At 46.3% G+C, this 23,291-nt stretch overlaps 1 protein-coding gene across 9 annotated transcripts in view; it reads left to right on the top strand.

The window, feature by feature from the left end:
- The window catches only part of gwl (serine/threonine-protein kinase greatwall), a 619,920-nt gene that overhangs the window by 95,959 nt on the left and 500,670 nt on the right, over positions 1 to 23,291 (top strand). The window contains exon 1 of one of the 9 annotated variants that reach the window (XM_075682971.1): positions 19,735 to 19,754. The exons of the other annotated variants lie outside the window; for them this stretch is intronic. The gene's annotated coding sequence lies outside the window, so the exon portion shown is untranslated. Of the gene's footprint in view, positions 1 to 19,734; positions 19,755 to 23,291 lie in introns of those variants that run through there. 9 annotated transcript variants of the gene reach the window in all.

Below are 23,291 nucleotides of genomic sequence, written 5' to 3'. Positions count from 1 at the left end.
CAGTGCCCGTCATGTTGATGTCGTGGAGCTTGGAAACGTACGCTTGGTTTTTTTCCCACCAAACTGCACTTACATGCTGCAGCCGCTCGATCAAGGCGTCATTAGTAGCGTCAAGTGCGCCTACAGGGAGAGGCTGATTCAACGTCTGCTGCTGGACCTCCAGTTGAAGCGTCCCACCGTAGTGGACATGTTCATGGTGCTTGAGATGGTGGTGGCCGCAAGGGTTGCTACGTCACCAGCCATGATAGGTAATCGTTTTATATATGCTGGCTTCATTGCCACTCGGCAAGCATCATGCGCTGATACAGTGGCATCGCAGGAAGATTCGCCTGAAGGCGCACTCGATGACAGTGCTGACAGCGCAGTGCCGCCATCGCTGGCCCACGCATGGGATGAACTTTCTGCCGTGACAGACGGTGTTCCCGATGGCCTCAGCATCGATGAGTTAGTTCGTGCGGATGAAGGTCTTGTCGTGCATGAAAACATGACCGATGAGGTCATCATAAGTAAAGTTTGCGATGGTGCCGACGACGACCACCACCACCGGATACCTAATCATGAGAAGACGGCGAACCTGCGGGATGTATTGAATGCCTTCAACGTAATTCGTTGATTTTTCAGTGAGCACGTGGCAATGGACCACTTTTTGCAGTGCAAATCGAGAGCACTAAAATTGCTGCAAGGCAAGGCTCGCCAAAGTAAACTGAATTACTTTTGGCCATAATTTTTTTTGCATGCCAATTCCCTTCCTTTTCTTTTCTGCCTCATTCTTGCGCTAACTAAATTCCCGCAAAATCGAAATTTTTTGCTTTCGCCGGCAATTTCGTTATTGCGTGTTTCAACTGTATCCACCATGTACATGTTAACCTGCACTTTTAACGCCAATCTGCTCGTTCTGACAGCAACTTTACTTCCTTGTGGCTTTATACAAACTTGGTAAGCTACAGTCATCAGAAAAGAAGTTGTGATAATTTCAATTCTGTGCAACACAACATAGCTTGTCAAATAGCTGTCAGCATAGCTTTGCCAAATGAGCTGATAACAGTAAAAAATGTCACAGTTTCGCCTGAAAAACGAAGCAGTTATTACGACCGCAAATTAATAGACAGCTATAATTAAGCAGCTGTATGTGTCATCACCAGTATACACTACATTAAACCTTTGCTTCCTTGTTTATTCACTGCTACAAGTCTGACAGCAACGTACAGAGTAGCGGGCTTCGCGACCGAGGCTGTTGCACTATCGGTGGTCGGATCTTCAATAAAACGCCGAATCTTTTGCTCCGTGGCCGTCATAGATGCAATCTTGTCGAGCGTAGCTTTCTCATGTACTCTTATCCACTTCCTCTTCAGTTATTATAGCCATGTTCAATTCTTTCGCGAGTGTAACCAACATGGGGTGGATATGCATGATCTGGCAAAGCAGTTAAGGCATTGACGTTCGGCAGTGGTACGGCTTCAGCGGCGAGCTGCTGGATATCCTGTGCTGACCGCGACTGCGGAATCGCTTTTGGAAGTCTATTGCTTCTTTTACGTTTCTGCCCATAATGATTCACGGAAGGAAACTGTGTCGGACCTCCAGCATATCCAGCGTCGCACTCGCGAGACTAAGACAAAATGGTGGATGTTTTTCCTCGTTTGAGCGCTTGTGATCCTTGGAGCCAATCATGACTCACCATCTTGATCTCATGCTCAAACTGGCCAATAATAGCATGCGCTGCGAACTTCTTTTTCTGTTGCTTTTTTGGGTCCGCAGCACCGGCAATGTTGACATCCGAGGAATAAAGAAAGCCAAAATTGTGAGCTTTCGAATGATACCAAAATGGTGCTGGCAGACTATGTAGTTATTGAGTTATGCGCAACGAAAATTGAGCGCAATTTGTCCCTAATTTAAAAGGCAACGCTTGCGGATTCGCATCTTTAGGTCATGATAACGGAAGAACTGCGTAGTATTTTGTAACCAAATTTCAGAGATAGGCGCAGAAACACGTCAGGAACGTGGGAAATAGAAATTGAAAATTCAAATTTTGGGTTGATTTTCGGTCCCAAAGACCCGGGTCCCCCCTTAAACCAACAAACTTGGTGTGGTGCGCAAAGCAAAACATGAACACATCTCATTGACAGTAAACTCGCTGTAGGCACGCTGGCGGGATGAAGCGAGGTAGTAGCGACAAGCGATTGCTTCTTGCGGCTGCCAGCTGTAATGCGTTTCCAGAGCCAAGTTTATGCGACCTTCAACACTGCAGCTGCACAGGAACAGCGCTCACGAAGCCACAGCCCACTGCGGTGCACATCTGCATCAGCAGAATTTCATAAGTGTCCCTACAATTTCCATTGCAATAATAATAAAAAAAAATCAGGTGAATGTCAACTATATAGCTACACTAAAAATACAATGACAATATGGAGATGCAACAGCCTCGTAATCTTGTCCAGTGCGTCGCGCACCCATCTGAGTAAATACCCTGGCCCAAATGATAGCAAATCCGAGAGGAAAGAAAACTGAAGTAGCACGGTTAGTAAACTTCCCTGTGTGAGAGGTGCTGCCATTGAAATACAAATGCCTACAGTAGTTCCAATGTGGTCTTTCCGAAGTTTTACGATTGCTGTTGCAATTGCAGTTACACAAAGAAAACTCAAATGGTAGACAAAGCCTAAATGACACAAATGACACAAGCTTAAATGACAGAAATTTAATTAACAATCAAAAGAGACAAGCATTCTCCATTACTAAAAAATTAAATTATTGGGTTTCACGTGCCTAAACCATGATCTGAGTATCAGACATGCCATAGTGGGGGACTCTGGAATAATTTAGACCAATCTAAGTACACGGGTGTTTTCGCATTCCGCCCCCACCGAAATGCTGGCACCATGGTCATTACTAAAGATACAACAACGTACGAAGGAGCAATAGTCCAATAAGAAGTGTATACGTTTCGATCATTACAGACAGCCGAGACGTACACAAGCTTGACCTCACCATCATACAATATGCACCTGAGAACGTGTAAATAAGCAGCAGTTTGACAAGTCGCCCAAAAGTTTCGTTATTTCCAGAAATGCAAGTGTACGGCATTGTTTGGCATGAGCAATATATCGGTGTAAAAGTAATGGGAGAATTCAGCAGCTTGGCCGGCCAACCATCAGGTGCAGAAAGCGCTTGGATCGTGTTACAAATACTTACAAAAGTTTAGTTATTCCACTCTTGGGTTGTTTTATGATTGCTCTCGCAATTGCACGGTTACGCAATGGAAACTCAAACAGCAGACGGAGCTTAAGCAACACGCTTAACTAGCGAAGTTGCAGGACAGGAATTTAACTAACTGTCAACAGAGACAAATGTTCCCCATTAATAAACAAATGACAGCATGTGAGCAACCAGTAGTCTAATAAGTAGCGTAAACATTTCGATAGTAACAGACAGTTGAGACGTAAGCTTGTTCTCACAATCATACTAGCAGGGAGCCGACAATGTGTAAATAACCAGCAGTTCACAAGTCGACCAACAGTTTCGTTATTCCCAGAAACGAACGTGTATGGCATTGTTTGAGAGAAACATGTGGGAAAATTCAGCAGCGTCACCGGCCAACCATCACATGCAACAAGTGCTACGATTGCCATACAAATGCCCACAAATATTTAGTTATTTGAACTGCACACCGTTTTACAATAGATCTCGCAGTCACAGTTACGCAAACTCAAACGGCAGACGAAGCTCAAATGACACAGTTAATCAGTGAGGGCAGGTGTGTGACACAAATTTAGCAGTCAACAAAGATCGACAAAAGTTTCCCACTACTGATACTAAACAATGTGACCACATGTGAACGAGTTATAGTCTAAGTAGTGTAAATGTTTCAATCATTGCAGGAAGGTGATACCTAAGCTTGATTGTGTTAGTGTCATTATAGCATGGATACGACCACATGCCGATAGGCAGCAGCCTAACAAAATGGCCCCAAAGTTTCGCTATTTCAAAAAATGTGCATGGCATTGTTTGGCAAAAATATACCAGCCGTAAAGTCAAGCGTGGTGTAAAGTTCAGCAGTGCAGCCGGCCAATTAATCATGTGCAGCAAGCGCTCTAATTGTGATACAGGTGCCTACATCTGTATACCACGTCCCAAGTTCATGTACAAGCCTGCACACTTATTCCTACATTCTAAGGACAGTGACAAGCTGTTCCATCATGCTTCAAAACCATGATTTCCATTTATTGTATAGAATCCCACTCTTCTTTGTAACGCCCTATGTGACAGTCAGAGTATTGAAATAAATAAAGGAAATTCAGTTAATCCATCATTATGCAGTTTTTATGATTGCTATCACGATCGTTATGCAAACAAAATGCCAATGGCAGACGAAGCTTAAGCGACATGGTTAATCACTACGAGCGTGCAACAGAGTCAGCTTTGACAAACTTTCATATAACAAAAAAATTCGACCATGTGCGAACGAGCTAATCTGCACACACGTTTCGTCGTTACAGAGTTGAGAAATAAAGTTGACCTTAACACCTTACTAGCATGCACCCATTCACACGTAATAAAGCAGAAGCCTAACAAGTTGCCCGAAAGTTTTGTTATTCTAAGAAACATGCATGGTACTGTTTGGCAAGAAGAATATAGCAGGCATAAAGACTCGTGTGTTAAAATTCAGCAGTGCTGCTGGCCATAATGTGCAGCAAGTGCCCCGACCATGATACAATATATCAGCTATTTCAGCCTTACGCAGTTGTACGTGGGGTGTCTACCGATCGGGAAAACCGGGAATTCTCGGTGATTTTGAGTAGTCTGGAAAAACTCGGGGAAAACTCGGGGAATTTGTGGCTCTATCAGGGAAAATTAGCTGTAATTTTATTGAAAGGGTCGAAAGTCGCGGTAATGCTGGCTCGAGTAACAGACAGGAATCGTAATTAATCGTCTTTGACGCATTGTCATTGGCGGGACGAGTCGCCAGTGTACTTTCAACGACCGACTTCCCGGATTCCTGATAATTTGGACGGCTTCACGGCACCGCCACCGCGTAACCCATAGAGTCAATGTATCAGAACGTCTAAAATTTTCGGATGCAAGAACTCTTCGCCGTCCGATTTTCGGGACGTTTTACCGTGACCGCAGGTCCGAAGCAGCATTAATCAAAGCCACCACCGCTGCCATTTGATTACCTCGCCGCCTCGAACCGGCGCTCTCGCACACAGATCCACTGGCAGCCGCAGCTACTACTGCGGCAACGTTAGTCCTAACTGCTTCGACGTTCGCTATGAGGCTTCTTGCCATTGGGTGCCGTGTTTTTTATTGAAAGAACTCGCTGCTGTCAGCAATGGCACGGACTCTTTGTGGTCCTCGCGATTGGCTTAGAAGCTTGGAAAGCACAGTGCGCTGCATAATGCCGGTTCCCGAAAGTCAGCTTCTCCTCGATAAAGAAATATTACTTGGCGAAGCATACACAAAAGGATTGCAGTGAAGCATAACAAGCGTGGGAAGGGCCTATTGCCACAGGACTCAGTATGTATTCCTTAATTATACACCTGTGCACCCAGTATTTTCTGTCACAGTACAAGCACCGATATGCCTAATACGTGTACCTACAGGCCTCCAGAGCATTTTCGAATGTGCCTGTGGCGGCTTGAGCCCCTAAGGGCAGTAAATGACATGCATTTATTTTTCCCACTCGCCGATTTTTCGGACGTTTTCGTGGCCCCTAGGGAGTTCTAAAAATCGGAAGTGGACTGTGCAACTGACCAAGAAGATGCTTCAAATTGTCCGTGGGGGAACGAGTGGCGGAAGGAGGACAAGGTCAGAAAGGACCTATGCATTGTGGAATGAACGGGAAAGGAAGCGTGCTGCCACCGTTTTGAAGGAGCTTGAGCTCAAAAAACAAAGTGTTGGCTGGTGCTGAGATGCAGGTGTCCCTCATCCAAACCAAAATAAACTCTTTAAAGCAGTAAAACACAGCACTAAGGCATCATGCCCGGGCTGCGAGTATGTCAGGACAGTTGAGGTTGACTTAAGAGCTGTTGAGAGAGAATCTCAATTGTGACAAAGTTAGGGCTTCATACCACTGAGCTTGCTATCAGTTGATAGAAATAGTTCATATTCGAAAATATTTGCTTCTGTATGCATCTTCTTTTTATTCGTATTTGAGAATGTCCGACTCCAGTTGCAATTTTTTTCGAAGACATTTTATCTGCTGTGCATTTTTTAACCCCTCCCTTCCATTCTCTTTTTGAATAACATAAACACTACTCTTTAGTATTCAAATTGGATTAAATTGTTTTTTTATTTATTTTTTTCATATGCTTATTAAAGAGTGACAGCATTACACGATATGGTTTCAGGCCGTCTTGACATAACACATAATTCTGCATCACTCGGGGAATTGTGCAAAGGCGCCCAGGGAAAACCTGGAACACTCTGGGAATTTTGAAATGTCAACTTGATAGACACCCTGTGTACGATTGCTTTTGCAATCATGGTTACGCAAACGAAGCTTAAGCAAGGTTATTCCAGACAGTGCATATTGAGAATAGTTATTATCTTGCACAGACCCATCCTGTGGGCTGCATTGGAGTTAGTGGTTCTAAAGTTTCGCATTCAGAAATTTATTTTTGGTGGATCTCAACGCTATATAGAAACAATATAGGACAGTGTAAGCTCAGAAGTTTGCTGAAAAGCAGTATGATGCGATCAAACACAAACAACAGATCATCAATCGCCGATTGATGTTACCATCGCCACAAATGATGGGGATGTACAATGACCATCATTCGATTATGCGCAGACACAACGACACTTTAGTCCAAAAGATTGTAGGGCTGCTAATAGAAAAACACTGACTTCATGAACTGTCACTTACCTCTTGTTAGGCGTAAAACGTACAGGCACCGCGGAGATGGAGCTCAAAAGCACACAACGAAAACGTTCACCTGGAACTGATGAGCACATCAAGCAGCCACCACATTCGGAGAAAATGCGCACACTGAGCGCGGGGTGCAGCGACCTTCAGGCATTCCGAGCCTACAGGGAAGGGTGGAGAGATCCAATAAAATTGTGACCTTAAGTCATGTGACTGACTACGCTCAAATCAGTGCAGAGCTTGCATGCAACAGACAGTGGCGATTCGACTGGGTATAGGCAGTCACTGCTCTATTCTATGGCAATGGTTGCAGCCGTTGCAGGGGTTGCAGTACTCAGCTTTCTCAACATGTTTGGAGAGTGTAGGACATGATTCGTTCAGTTACGCCTTGCGGTAGGCACTAATGCGTGGTAATGCGCAGCTGTTCTGTTGCTTCGCCTACTGTTTTGCGATGTTTTTTTCCAATGTGCTTCTGCAGTTTCGGTCGTTCATTGCAACTTCTCCCTTTATCGTCTGCATTGGAAGTTTGATTCCTGAGTGCAGCAGCTACATGTTACTCGCTGACATGTTGTTTTTTCGGAAGAGCATGCGCTGAAGGCAGCCATAGAAGAGACTTCACATTTTGTGATATCACGTAGTGCATGTCAGATTGTGTCTGTTGGTCTCACATATGTCTGGTATGGGACATCCTGTTGAAAACTTCCTTTGGACATCCGTAAGATTAAAGTTTCAGAATTTGTTGAGATCCCAGAAGTTGAATCATGTGGATGTCTGAAGGGTGTCTTAAGTAGGACGTCCTGAAATAAATGTCCTCATGTTAACCACTGGATGTCCTAAACAAAGCTTGGGCATTTGGATCTAATTGAGATGCCCAGAGGATATTTGTGGTCCAATAGGACATGTCTCGCATTGTTCGCAGGTGCCTTATCATCCATCGTGCAGTTTTGACACTCGTTTTGTTCTTTTCATTTTTCAAATGAGTACAGAGCTGCGTGTTGTATGCCCAATTCAAAACGAGATATGGCTCTTCCCGGTTCAATTTTTTTTTTTTTTTTTTGATGCGGACATGAAAATTCCGACCAACTACACTCTTAAACAAAATTACACCCTTTGGAGCGTATCTTACCACACAACAATAATCGTCATCTGTCTTGTCTGCATTTCCTTTAACACTGTGAGCCCGGTACTTCCAAGTCACGAACAGCATGCACATTATCAGCATGACAGAGCCTTCTCGACAGGAAAGTAGTGAGCCCAACGTTTGCAAGAAAGGAAACGCAAGCAAGGCAGATGACGACTATTGTTGTGTGGCAAATATACAACGCGAAGTGTGTAGATTTGGCTAAGAGTGTAGAGGCTAACAGCTTCGCTGTAGAATAAAAAATTTTTTTGATGTGCCTCATCCTCCCTTATGGCGGAAGTATTGGCACATGTACTTGTTTATCTTTCTTGGCTGACTGCTTTTCACCATGTAACAGATGTTATTGCTCAGCGCAGGATGGGCCCGCTTGTATCAGAGTTTCCTCGAATGTTATCAATGGTTCTATCCGCTGTCCGTTGTCACCGAACCTTCTGTAATCTGATTGTATGTGCGATGTGAAATGTGTAGTACTTTCTGGAACAAACATGGGCCCCAGCGATTACCCTGAAACAGTCTATGACTCCTGTATAAAAACTGATGCGCTTGACCCGCTGATCAGATTTTCAATGATTGCCGACTATGTCCGCCGCTATCACTGTGCTTTGAGTGTAACTAGTTTTTGTGGACACAAGTTCTCCCAATAAAAGTTAGTTTCATCATTCACAGATTTGCTGCTGTATTATTCACCGTCACTGCCATGTGACATCTGGTGGAGGTGCTAGCGTGTTCATGTACCAAACACCCCTGAAAAGCTGCAATCCAAGTCCTACACCTGAGGACAACACCAACCTTGCCAGTGGCCAGCAAGCTAGCCGTAGGCTGCGAGGATTGCTACTGGAGTAAGGGCTTCTTTCAGAGAAGACCACAGGAATTAACGCCAAGTCAACCCCCAATGGCTACCCCGGCGTCCCCTATCCTGCTGCAACAACCTCAGGAGCCACCAACCTTCCTTGGATTATCGGATGAAGACCCAGAAACCTGGCTGGAGGTCTATGGACGAATCACGACTTTCAACAGCTGGGACTTAGATGACAAGCTGCAGCATGTATACTTCGCCTTAGACGCCGCCGCCAGAATGTGGTTTGAGAACTGGCAGTCAATCCTGACAACATGAGAGCTGTTCTGTAGCACCTTCCTGCAGACCTTTACGAGCTTTGTGCACAAGGAAAGGGTCAAAGCTATGCTAGAATTCCGAGTGCAATTACCCTATGAAGACTTGCCTGTTCAGACACGCCGGCCCTGATATATCAGAAGAGAAAAAAGCTTGCTTCTTAAGGAGGGGTCTCAAGCAAGAGCTCTCCACCGGATTGATATGTAATCTGCCCGAGACTGTTGCTTATTTGTTTCTGAAGCCACAACCATTGAGAAGGTGCTCGATATGCGGACAAAGCAGGAAACCACACCACTGTTCAAGCACCTGACAGCGACATGTGAGAGACCATCCGAGCAGTTGTTTGTTAGCGAGGAACTGCAGAAGCTCCTTCTAAGGTCGCAGCCTCAAGTGGCCTGACTCGCTGACATCGTTAAAAAAGAGGTTCAGCGATCACTTGGGGTTACTAAAGTGCAACTGTTATCGCCCCAGCCAGCAGCGATGACATATGCCGTCGTCACCCGCCGTCATTTTCCCCTCTGCACCCGCGCCAGGGCTCCATGACGCCATGATTCTGTCACGAGACGCTGCCACCGTCACCACCTGGCCCACCTTTCAGGCAGCGAAACATCCCAAGATAGACATTTGCACCCCCCCGCCACTGCCTGCTCTGCTACCATTGTGGAGATGCCGGCCCTGTGTACCGCCGATGCCCATACAGCAACTTTGGATTGTGAGGGTTTGCCGTCAACGCGCCGCGCCGACCATTTGAGGATCGACCTCGCAACATCACTGACTACCTCGCCGCCACTCAGTGGAGTTCTCAATGATTGTCCCATTCGCCGTCACCTGGCCACTACCTGTCACCGCAGCGCCAACCATACACTGGCCCAGCCCGGAGCTGGTCTGCAAGTCCATATCCAGAAAAGTGAAAGCAACAACCGATGGAGATGCGGTTGCTGTACGTCGAAATGCCGAAGATCCTCTGCCGCCACCAATAGCACTTCGAGATCTAACTCAATGACGTAGCAACGACACGCCACCATCCCGACAAAGCCTGGAAGTCAAGAATGTGCCGACAAAAGACAACCTGGCGACGCCATGTACCAGCCACAGGTCAACGCGACGCAGCCGTGATCCGACGCCACGACCTAACTGCAACGGAAGATAAAAGAAGCACCGACCTCATTGTGCTTCTTGACGGCCACTTAGTCACTGCGCTTGTAGACACTGAAGCTGACTACTGTCATCAGTGGATTATTTGCAGCCAAGTTGAAGAAAGTCAACACTGCTTGGGACGGCCCTCAAATTTGGGCAGCTTGAGGACACTTCATAACGCCAACGGGAATCTGCACAGCAAGAATTACAGTTCATGACCGGACCTACCCTGCCATGTTCTTTGTTATCCAACAGTGCTCGCGAGACGTAATTATTGGCATGGAGTTGCTGAACCAGCACGGCGCAATCATCGACCTGAGGTCGAAGTTGATAACGCTGTCCAGAGACCAAGTGATACCGACGGAGAGGCCTTCCAGTCAGTATGCTTTGAGTGTACTTGAGGACCAAGTCAGCATCCCACCTCGCTCCAGCATTGTCATTTCCAACGGCACTGAAACATCCGCAGACGTAAAAGGTGTTATCGAGGGTGATCAACGTCTACTGCTCGACCGTGAAATTTGTGTCGGAAGAAGGATTGCAAAAAGACCGCTTTCGTCATGCCAGACAGCCTCTATGAGTTAAAGGTCATGCCATTCGGACAGTGCTCAGCACCTGCAACGTTCCAGCGCGTGATGAGCACGGTGTTAGCATGATTGAAGTGACAAGCTTGTCTTGTCTACTTGGATGACATTGTATCTGCTGGAAATTTCAACGATCACTTTAGGCGGCTTGCGACAGTACTAGAGGCCATCAAGTCATCAGGGCTCACTCTGAAGCTGGAAAAATGGCACTTTGCTTGCGATGAGCTTCTGTTTCTGGGCTGTGTCATCAGCAAGTCTGGAGTCCACCCTGACCCGCAGAATACAGCTGCCATCACAAAGTTCCAGCAGCCCATCCACAAGAAGGCAGTGCGTAGATTCCTCGGCATGTGTGTATACTACAGGCGCTTTGTTAAGGACTTTTCATGCATCGTTGAGCTGCTAACACATCTAACTAATGTGATATCGAGTTCCAGTGGGAAATTCCGTAGGCCGATGCATTTCAAAAACTCAAACAATGCATGCAGTCGCCACCAGTACTTGCACACTTCGATGGGGATGCTGATACAGAAATCCACACTGACGCCAGTAGCCCATCGGCCGGTGGGGGTAGTGACCTTCTAGCCTCTCCTGCCGCACTGCGATGAATCGCTTCATGAAACCAAAATTGTTTCCCTCAGACAGACTACCACCACCAGCAAGGCGAGGCATGTTTGGCGGACCGAGTGTTGCTTGTTGGTTCGCTGTCGCCTTAATGGAACCAAGAAAGAAACTCCTGGAATAGGGTGTTCTAATGCATTCCCTCATGGACCTCGGTAACCACTACCGTCATTTGACAAACGCTTCCGCTCACTGTGGGGTCATCCAGGAACCAAGATGCACCAGCTTGAGTCAAACATGACAACTCCTGTCTACAAGGCTCCCCCTCTCTGTGTGTGCAGTGAACAAAGGTGCGGGAGTGAGTGTGTGAACCCTCACCCTCAACACTGATCCCTCGACGACTTTGAACGCTCTGTTTGGACAAAGGGTGGATGGTAGTTTCCCAGGCCTAGGGATCTAGCGAAGACAAGAGGGTTTTAAAGCAGTCGTTAGTCACCTTGCTCACTTCACTCACGCTAGGCTGACAGGATGTAATGTTCTCCACTCTTCATATAGGTACAGTCAACAACTGATTTTTTGGACCCTCTAGGGAACGTAAAAACGTCCGAAAATTCAGGCAGTCCGAAAAAATGAATGCATGCAAAAAAACGCACCTTCTTCCTTTTTTTTCTTCTCAGATCTAGAGGTAAAGGGCGAAGTACCAGGTGTCCTAAACCCTGCCAAAGCATCAGTGAAGTGGCTATAAAAAGAGGCGTTCAAAAACTCTGTATGTAGCCGACTGCCGGTTTATTATGTACATGTGCATCGTCGGGCAGCTGGTGTTATTGCTGCAGTGGCTTGAAGAACTTGTTGATTGTTGTTTGGACGACTTTCAGGTTGCATGCGATCATATTCGCCTCGATCTGAGCAAGGGTCATGTCAGCACTGTACACCGATAAAAGAGTCAACAGTGCTCGCATCAACTCGGCGCTTGTAGGCGGCGCAGGCATTGGCTTCTCATTTTCAACATCGGAGTCTTCTGAATCCCCCACAACCTGACGGACTATTTCCTCGTCAGTCAGTTCTGTGCAGAAGTCGAGCTCGTTGTCAGCGTCAACAAACTGTTCAAAAGTTATTTCCGTGGGTATGGAAACCCCAGCAGAGCGGAGGTCATTGATCATGTCGTCCATGGGCGGGCACACGTCAATTGTGTTGTTGCTTTCAGGCAAGTCTGGTTCCTCTGTGGCGATTACGAAGCCCGCGTGGAGAAAACAGTTGCGAATTGTGTCTTGCCTCACTGCCTTCCATGCGTCCGGAAGCATTCCAACAGCAGACCAAAGATCAACGTTGTAGCCTTTGCCGTTTTCCGCATACAGCACCATGCGGTTTAGTACCCGCAAACGGTACAAAAGTTTCAGATTGCGGACGATGCCTTGGTCCATTGGTTGGAGGACTGCAGTCGTGTTGGGTGGCATGAATTCCAGCTGGACAGCCTTCAAATTCTTGATGTCACCATGAGTGGCGCAGTTGTCAATGAAGAGCACGACACGACTGTTCTGAAGCTCAAACTTCCTGTCCAACCTGCGGATGTAACTTTTGAACAACTGCTGAGTCACCCATGCCTTTCTGTTGGCTTCGTACAACACTGGCAGCGTTGCCCCTTTAAAGCACCTCGGGTTCTTTGACTTCCCGATTACTAACAAGGGAAGCCGTTCTTTACTGTGCTTGCCACCATGGCATGGGTCACCAGCAAAAGCGAGCGTTCTTTCCGGCAACATCTTAAAAAACAAACCAGTTTCGTCGCAGTTGAAAACGTCAGCAGAGAACTGCTGCAACAAAGACTGAAGTTTTCCGTTGCGGTACTGCTCAATAACTGCACTGTCGACGGCGCCGCTCTCACCGCACATCTTCTTGAACTTGAGGTCATTCCGATGTTTAAAGTTCCTCAACCATCCATCACTAAATTTTAGATCCTCAATGTCCATTTGAACCGCGAGAGTTTCCACTTTTTCTTTCAATATGCAGCCCGAGACCGGCAACCGCTTTGATATCATCGAATTAAGCCACACGACGAGCGCTTCCTCAAGCTTTGGATGAACACCTTGGCTTGCATTCTTTTTTTTGGGCACCAGATGGTTTTTCGGCCGCTTCCAAGATCTTGCCCTTGTTCTTGAGGAAATCCAAAACTGTTTGCTTAGAAATGCCGAACTCCTTGCTCACGTCAGCCTGCGATCGGCCGCTCACGACTTGCTTAATAATGGTGGCTTTCTTCTCCATCGTTAACCGACAGTACTGCTTTCTGTGATTTGATGCCATCGGCGAGGACGGCGAGGAGACGGAGTGGGGGCCATCGAAGGCGAACAGTTGGCGAACAAGTTGCGAACAGTGGAGTTCGCTGACGAGTGTCAAAGCGCCTAGGCCTAGCGTCGCAGAGCACTTTTGACACAACAGCACAACCACACACCACGCTAGCTAAAACGTGGCCTGCGCAAACAAATGAAATGGCGCCGCTCCGTAAACTCCGCCGAAGGCGGAGGTGCGGCGATGAACATAGCCAGCGTGGCCAGACCAAATCGGTGTGTGACGGCTAGATTCGGCTAGTTGTGGTTCAAAGCGGTGATATGCTTCGGCTGCAAGTCGATTTTCTTCGCAAGGGCGCTGCGCGAGGAGCCAAAGGACCTTCCGTCGCATAAAAAAGTCAGGAAAATTAGACGGGGGGGGGTTCGAGCGTCCGAAACTTCTGATGTCCTTATACATTGATTCTATGGGGCTCGTGGCGGTGCAGCGAAGACGTCCGAAATATCAGGCATGTCCGAAAATTTGGGCATCCGAAAATTCAGTCGTTGACTGTATTGTAAATGAACACAGTACTTCTAGTCCTGGATGAGAACAAGTTCCTCCCTTCAACAACGCCCTTAGCGTGGATGTGTTGGACGACAGCATAGGCCAGCCTACCCCTTTTTACGTGCCCAACCCCAACTCTTACAACTGGCTGGCAGCAGTGAGACGGATTTTGCGACATGTTGCTGTGTCTGCGGTGAGTGCTTGGTTTTTGCTTTGACTCTGTAGGCTTCATTTTGTGGTTGTTCAGTTCAGAACAGTAGGGAAGCTGGATTGTTCATTGTTAGCGAGGCTGTGTTTACCTACATAATGGGAACAGTGCAAACAGGACGACGATGGAGTGAAAGGACACAGGATGAGCGCTGACTTACAACTACGTTTACTGAAACACACATCGGGTATATAAGTGACACAAGCGATCACATGGTCAATCGAGGGACGCACAACCAGGCTACGTGTATATAGGGCATCTGTTATCGTATCGAGCTATCTAGGTGCGTTAATTCCTGCTGATAAAGTGCGATTGAAGGCTGGCTAATTCACCACGTGCCCTTTCACTCAATGTGGGCTGCTTCCACGACTAATCTGGTGGATGCATCAGTACGTTTAAACAAAATTGTTGTCTCTTTGAGCAGAGGCTTACACTTACATTGCCGGTAATGGGCAGAGACATGTGCATAATCATTCTTGTCCAAGGACAATTCATGCCCTCTAAGTCTTACATTTACGCACCGTCCGATTTGCCCTATGTACACTCGCCCACACTTGAGCGGGAAAGAGTATACCACATTGGTAGTGCAGCCTACATACTTGTTAACGTTTCACTTTGCACCTTACGTTAAGATTACGTTCTGCTCCACTTTCTCGCCTGTCGACCGCCGGACAAATAGCACTCAATTTTCCAGGAGCCGAAAAGACAACCTGCACCCCATAACGACCTGCAGTGTTCTTCAGGCCATAAGATAGGCGATGTGCATAGAGTACAACTACCACGTTCTTCTTCCTGCTATTTCCTTCGGCCTCATGCCTCCTCGGCTTTTTTACCCATTTAATCAATTTCTCAGAGCTGCCTGTTATTAAGCTATCCGGGTACCCAGCTTCCTCCAGTCTGACTACCTGATGTGCAAAGGCTTCACTCATTGTATGCCCACTTGTTTTTACCAGGACACCGCGAAATACAGAGATGCAAATGTTGACCTGAGGTGAACTTCAACTAGGGCTTGGCAGAACGGGGGAAGTATTCCCAACAGACACGATCATCGTGGAAGCAGCCAGATTAGTCGTGGAAGCAGCCTGAAAGCGCACGAGCGAAAGGGCACGTGGTGCATTAGCCAGCCTTCAATCGCGCTTTCTCAGCAGGAATTAATGTACCTAGATAGCTCGATACGATAACAGATGCCCTATATACACGTGGCCCGGTTGTGCATTCCTCGATTGACCATGTGATCGATTGTGTCACCTGATGTACCTGATGTGTGTTTCAGTAAACGTAGTTGGGAGTCAGAGCTCATCCTGTGTCCTTTCACTGCGTCGTCATCTTGTTCGCACTGTTCTCATCGTAAATGTATACCAACTGGCCCAACTTTCCACTTTAATGTGTTTACCTACTAGTTATGTGTAGGGATCCAGGACCAAGGCAGTAAAGCAGCAATCATGTGTTTGGGGACACTGCTGAGAGACGAATTGTTGGTTGTCGGTGAGGAACTGGGCGTTGAGGTACACAGGAAATGATGAAATTGAAAATATTAAAGCTGATTTTCGAACAGGCCAGTGAGGAGGACATTGGAATTGGGTTAGAACTTTTTAGGAAAAGAGAGAAACGCGACAGAGAAAGGGAAGAAGGGGACAGACAGAGAGAGAAAGAACAGGACAGAGGATCGTGAGAAAGATCACGAGTTCAGAAAAATGCAACTTGACCTTGAAAGTAAATGTTTGGAGCTGTCTCGAGCGAGTGAAAGGGCTCTGGAACTATCAAGTGAGGCAGAATCATACTGCATAAACAGGCTGTTAAAGCCCTTTGAAGTCGGGAATGACGTAGGGTTGTTCCTCGAAAATTTTGAAAAGACTTGCGAGAAGATTAACTTCGCTTTGAGCATGTGACCACATCGGTTGCTGTCTCTGTTGCCATGTGAAGCTGCTGAAATAATCGCCAGCCTCACTACGAGAGATGCATAACATCATGCGAAGGTTAGGGCTAGCTTTTAAATAAGTACCGCCTTTCAGCCGTTCAGCCGAAGCTTTTCGGCAAAGGTTCTTTAGCATGGGCAATAAGGATAGCGAATCATATCTGGAATTTGCACATGGCCTAAAGGCAACCCAGTCGAGTGGTTGAAAAGCGCGAAAGCATACGTGAGCAGAGATATGACTATTGAATGCATGTTTCTAGAGCAATTTTACAAAAGCATCCTACAATCTGTGAACCTGTGTGTGCAAGACAGAGGAAACGTAAACACCGTGGAAAAGGCTGCTAAATTAGCCGAAGAGTACACAATGTGTAGAAATCTAAATGCTGCGGCCGGAAATTGGGATAATCAAAATGGACCACGGAAACAATTTCTGTTCAAAAAGGGATTGCAGACGAAATGACGGGAGCATGTAGATGCAGAGAAAAGGTCATCAGAAAAGAGCGAAGAATAATCAAATGGGAAACCGTCCATAAATAGCAGAAAAACGAATTTGAATCCTTTAGATCGATCTGCTGCTATAAGTTCCACAAACTTGGACATATCGCTGCGAATTGCGGGAAGCCTAGCGCAGCTTTTTCGTATAAGGATGAAAAAGACGAGAACATGGAACTTTTACGCCCATATCTTCTGACCTGCATATTAATGGAAAATCGTACTGCGTGCTACGAGACAGTGCCGCCTCTATGGACGTTGTCCATCCGTCTTACGTGACGGCAGATGACTTCACTGAAGAGGTAGCATGGATTAAACAGGTTGTAGAAGAACACAGCATGTGTCTGCTGATGGCGAAAGTCAAAATCGGTGAGCCGTTTGGGGAGCTCATGACCGAGGCTGCAGTTTCCAAATTCTTGTTGCTTCAGTATCCTTCCATTTTTTCGAATTAGTCGGATAAATTATTGTGTGAGAAAGGGCTGAAACTTGGAGAGAGCGCAGTACAGGTGTTGACGTGAACCCAAGCTCCTCAAATCGCATTGCTTTCCTCTCAAACTGCAAAAGCCACTGCAGCAGAAGTAACAGAAGAGGTAGCCTCGGCAGCAGAAACTGAGTTAAGCTCGAGGGATGAAAAATCGGTTGGGGAAATACTGCCAGCTGACCAGCTCAATGAGAGCGTATTATAAGGCAAGGGTCAAAGTTCACGCCTGCAGGGAGAGCCAGCTGACACACCCACAAGCGAGACAGGGTTGTCACTATCACTGGCCTCAAAGAACTTTGATTGGCCCTTACATGTGGACAGAGAGGTATTGCCAGCCAAGCAAAAGAATGACAGCCTAGCTAAATTACATGTGACAGCTAAAGATATTGCTAGGCGCAATGTGACGATGCACAACAAAGGAGGCTTGTTATATGGTCTCTCCAGAGACTGTAGGGACAGGATTCTGGATCAGTTAGTCGTACCTATTAAGTACCAGAAAGACCTTTTGGGTCTCTGTCATGGAAATGGGTGGTTTGGCCACCTAGGCATGAACAAATTGAAAGATTGCTTATGGAATACTACTGACCTGGCTGTTTCAAAGATGTAGGAAACTTTGTGACATCATGCGACGCCTGCCAGTGCTCAGCTAAACCAGGGGAAACATGGAAAGCTCTTCTAAAGGTAGTGTCCTTAATGTCAGAACCTTTCAGACGACGTGATAGACACAGTAGGGCCTTTACAAAAGACAGTCGGGTTACAGGTACCTGCTTACCATGCTGTGTCTGGCTACAAAGTTTCCGGAGGCAGTCCCTCTGAAGGAACTCAGCTCCACCGAAGTAGAAGACGTGCTTGTGACAGTATTTGCCCAAGTCAGGTTTCCAACCAAAATCCAGGCGTATGAGTCAATATTCACCAATTCACTGACTTCCACATTCTTACAAAAGTGCAGGGTAAAGTTAATACACAGTTCCATCTACGCCCTCAGTCAAATATTGTAGAAAGGCAGCATTCAGTGCTTAAGCGAGTTTTGCGGGTGCTCTGCTACGAGCACAAGGAGGACTGGCAGAATTGTCTTCCGGCTACATTGTTTGCTTTGCGAATGGTTCCTCATGAGGCTACAGCCAGCAAAACTAGCGTATGGGAGGACACTCCATTCCCCACTGTGAATGTCGAGAGAAATGTGAGAGAAAAGAGGACAGAGTCAAACAGTTGGAGATTATTTTCTAAATCTGCTGGAATGGCTAAGTGCAACACAAGAACTAGTCGAAAAGTACATGGGCATGGCACAAAAGAATGCCAAGCTCTGTGAGGCTTCGAACATTTAACGCTGGGGAACAGATAATGATCCTCAAACCTTCAAGAAAGGATAAGCTTGAAGTTCGTTGGGATGGGCCCATTAAAGTGTTGCACAAACTTTCAGATACTAACTATGCTCTGAAAGTGCTGGGTCACAGGAAGGAGGTGAGAATATACCACTGCAATTTGATGAAAACGTTGAGTGGAGCATAGTCATTAACTTTACCACCAAAGAGCCAAATGACATTAAGACCGAGTTTAATGAGTGTAAGGCAACCTCCAACACTGAAATCATCCTGGAAAAAGTTGTGGAACACTCTGCAAGCACGGACTCTCTTAAACCTGAGCAGCTAGATGAGCTAACGGGGCTGTTGTAGGAATATCTAGGGGAATATGCTAGGGCCAGGTAGAACCGAACTAATAATGCATGAAATAGAGCTGACATCAACCGAATCCGTAAGGTTGTCTCCGGGTGGTCTCCATGACAGAGAGAAATCATATTGTCATGTGGTAGTGATGTTGAAGAACACAGTAGCAATACTGTGAAAGACAAAACTAACTTTTATTGGGTGAACCTGTGCCCACAAAAACAGGTTACACTTATAGCACAACGATAGCGGTAACACGGTCGGCGATCATCGAAATCAGATCAACGGGTCAAGCACGTCGGCTTTTATACATCAATCGTTGAATGTTCCAGACTAATCGCTGTGTCCCGCGTGTCTTCCACAAAGTTCTACACTATTCGCGTCGCGCATACAAGCAATCAGATTACACAAGGTTCGATGACAGACAGTAGATGGAACCATCGATAACATTCCAGAAACTTCCTATACATGCAGGCGCGTCCTGCGCTGCGGGATAACATTTGTTAAGTGGTGAAACATGGTCACCCGAGAAAGATAAACATGTATACGTGTCAATATAGACAGAGATACAGCGCATGCTAGAGTTGGGTGGTAATTAGCCCACTTAGAGTGAATACATGTAACTGCTAATACTTGTGGAAACCCTTAATAAGGGCTCTCGTCCATGTGTTGACTACAGGAAAGGAAATGCCATCACCAGGGATCAATTGTACCTGATATCCAACATTGAGGAACAAAGTACTACTAACTACATTTTGACTCTAGATCTCGTGCGGGGATACTGGTAAGTTCCCCTTTCAGAAAGCTCGAGCCACTATGTCGTACTTATCTCACCTGTAGGCACTTTTCGCCTCCTCGTTCTTAGCTTTGGGCTGAAGAACATGTTGTTTAGCTTTGCTAAGTTGATGGGCATTGTCCTAAAGGACTTGCAGGCATTCGCACTGCCATATCTTGATGATGGTAAAAATTTTTTGCTGACAGCTGGAAACAGCACGTATCACACTTCAAGCAGGTATCCTCGCATTTCAGGGGAGCAGGCTTAACGATGACAGTGGAAAAATGTAGGTTTGGCTGCTCGCAAGTTACCATATTTACTCGATTCTAATGTGCTCTTGATTGTAATGCGCACCCATTTTTCGTGACCAAAAACAAAGGAAAAAAGAAAATGCCCTCAATTGTAATGCGCACCTGTTTGCTGTGACCTATAGAAAGAAAAGTCCTTTGCAGTACCGCGCATCTCATTCTTTCATACAGAAATACAACTTTCTCTCATTTGGAAAAAACAGATTTACTCCCCAATGCACTAAAGTTGCGATAAATAAAATAAAGTAGCAGTTTTGCTAAAGGCGAAGCATCGATTACCATAGCAAATTAGTAGACAGCTGTACGAAAAGTAAGGGTAGTAGTTTTATCGGCCGTGTAAACATTTGCTTACTAACTAAATTAACAAGCATGGTGTCGTGCACAAAGCATGAACACGTCTCACTCAATGACCATAGAAATTCTCTAAATGCTGGAGCAAAGAAGTGTGGTAGCAGGAGCGAGAGAATTGATCTTTGTGTGGCCTTTCGCTTCGACGCGAATTAAGCGACAACACAGTGCGGTGCGCTTAGATGTGTAGACTCTTGTCTTCACCGCAGATCACTTCCAAGATGAGGGTCGCGCGGCCACGCCGTACGTAGCAGCTGCCGGCGTCTTGCACAAGTCTTGCACGCAAGTTTTGAAAACTCCGAACGCCTATGATGCGGCCCAATTTCCGTCCATCTTCGCACATGCGATCACTTTCCTTTTAATTGCTGCATCGTGATGAACTCAGCATGTCTTTGCAGTCGGCACTTCCATGCTGATATAGCAAACACAGAAAACAGGAAAACGGGTGGTGCACCAACGTAAGCCAAAGGAAGCATTGCCTAAGCACGCGTACAACTAGCTGCACATGGAGAAAGCTACGGCAGCTAGGCTCTAAGTGTGTACGAGGTGGCATATTCAAATGTCGATGGCGATACAGTAACGCAGTTCAGGGTGTGCTCGATTCTAACATGCAGGCAATTTTTGGACCCGTTTTATCAGAAAAAAAAGTGCGCGTTAGATTCGAGTAAATACGGTACTTATTTGGGCCATCTTGTCGGCCAGGGCATGAGGCCCTGGCCTGATCTGAGGACAGTAACAATTAGAGATTTTTCACAGCCACGCATAAAAACAGACATTTGTTCATTTTGGAACTTGTTGGGTATTATCAACGGTACATTCTCAATTATTTGCAAATAGCAGGTCCTTTAATGGATGCACTCCAAAAGGGAGCACAAAGGAGCATGTACTGGGATAAGAATGAAGAGAACGCTTTCCAAGGTTTGAAAACATTAGTTTCTCATCCTGTGCTTCCTGTGCTTCCTGCGCCAGATTATACAAAGGAATTCATTCTTCAGTACGACACAAGCGACAGGGGAAGGGGCTTGGTATTTAGGTCGGCGATGATTATGAGGGACATCCTATTCTCTATGCCGGCCGTAAACTACGAGAGGAAGCCTATAGCACTTCAGAGAAGAAATGTGCCCGTTTGGTTTGGGCAGCTCAGAAGTAGTTGTGTTACTTGTACGGAGCGAGATTAATCTTCGAGACTGACCACTGACCTCTGACATGGCTCAATCAAATGTCAAAAAAAAAATAAATTTCTGCTTGCTTCAATGGAACCTCACCCTGCAGCAGTACAACTTCTCTGTTAGATATAAAAAGGGAAAGTTGCATAGCAATGTGGATGCCTTGAGCAGGCTAATTTGAAAACTCGTTCTATGTTTAAATATCCTTCAAGGGGTGTACAGTAGCACGATTAAAAGATGGGACAAAAGAAGACACAAAGGGACACACACAGCGCTGTGTGTGTCCCTGTGTGTCTTCTTTCGTCCCATCTTTTAATTGCGCTACCATACACCCCTTGAAGAGGCGTTACCAACAAGTCCACATTGCAACCCTTGTTAAATATCCTGACTAACTTTTTAAAAAATTTAATTTTGTGTAGCCAAGACAATCCCCTTTCATTTAGCAGAACTCCATCCATGATTGCTAACTTTGTCGGCACGAAATTCCTTTGAAATTTGCATAGGAAAATGCAGCATTTGTATCTGCACTCATGATTTTTTTTTTTTTTTTTGAAGCCTGGCAGATCTAAAGCGAGATCCAAGATATTTCATCGCTGTACAGAGCTGTCTTGGGGAGTTCGCTTTGCTGCTGCCTTTCATTATTAGATGTTTTGGGGTGTATGTCAGCATTTTGTAGCTGAATGCTGCGAGCCAAGTCATGTCCCTTGCCACCAACCATTCTCTTCTTGCCCAGTGGTTATCAGCAGTGGCCAGTCGAGATTTTTCAGGCTATGAAGAAGCTGTTACAATCGGCCGGTGGGGCTAGTGACCTTCTAGCCTCTCCTGCCCTGCTGCAACAAATTGCTTCGTGAAGCCAGCAATGTGTCTCCCTCGGACAGACTACCAGCGCTAGCAAGGCGAGGCACGTTTGGCGGACCAAGTATTGTTTGTTGGTTTACTGTCGCCTTCATGGACCCATGGGAAAAAGAAACTCCTGGGATAAGGTGTTCTAAAGCATTCCCTCACATACTCCGGTAACTGCCACAGTCATTTGACAAATGCTCCTGCTAACTGCAGAGTCATCCCAAAAACGAAGACTCACCAGTTTGAGTCAAGCCTGACAACCCCAGCAAAATTCTGCCCTTACCTATAGGGCAGGCCGTTCAAAGTCATCAGTGGCTATCACGTGTTGTGTTGGCTAACGAGTTTAAAGGACCCTTCAGGACACCTGGTGTGGTGGAGCCCCAAACTACAAGAATACATCATCACTGTAATCTACAAGTCTGTACAAAAACACTCTGATGCCAGCTGCCTGTCTCGCGCTCCTGTGGACATGCCATACCAAGATGACCAAGACGAGGACACCTTTTTAGGTACAATAAGTGTGCACCACTTCTACGAGCAGCAGAGCGCATACCCTGAGCTCGGAAGCCTTGCTGAGTACTTGCAAGGCAAAACTGACGGTGTCCCGAGGGTGTTTAGGTGTGGATTGACTTTGTTTGTCTTACGAAATGACAACCTGGTGAAGAACTTTTCGCGAGCCTGCACAAACTACCTCCTGGTTTCGCGCGCAGTGCTCTGGTCAAAAGTGCAGCACTCCCTGCACAATGATAGTGCCACGACAACTTGGTCACATTCAAGTTGTGCGCCCTTCGTATTGGACACTGTGCACACCGTACCATGGTGTTGTTCAGAAACAACAGGCAGCGATCTTCTTGGCACGGGTAGTCGATTGGACCCTGCTC

This window comes from Dermacentor variabilis, chromosome 2, assembly GCF_050947875.1.
Source record: "Dermacentor variabilis isolate Ectoservices chromosome 2, ASM5094787v1, whole genome shotgun sequence".
Classification (NCBI taxonomy): Eukaryota; Metazoa; Arthropoda; class Arachnida; order Ixodida; family Ixodidae; genus Dermacentor; species Dermacentor variabilis.
This window is presented reverse-complemented; position numbering and strand designations above follow the sequence as displayed.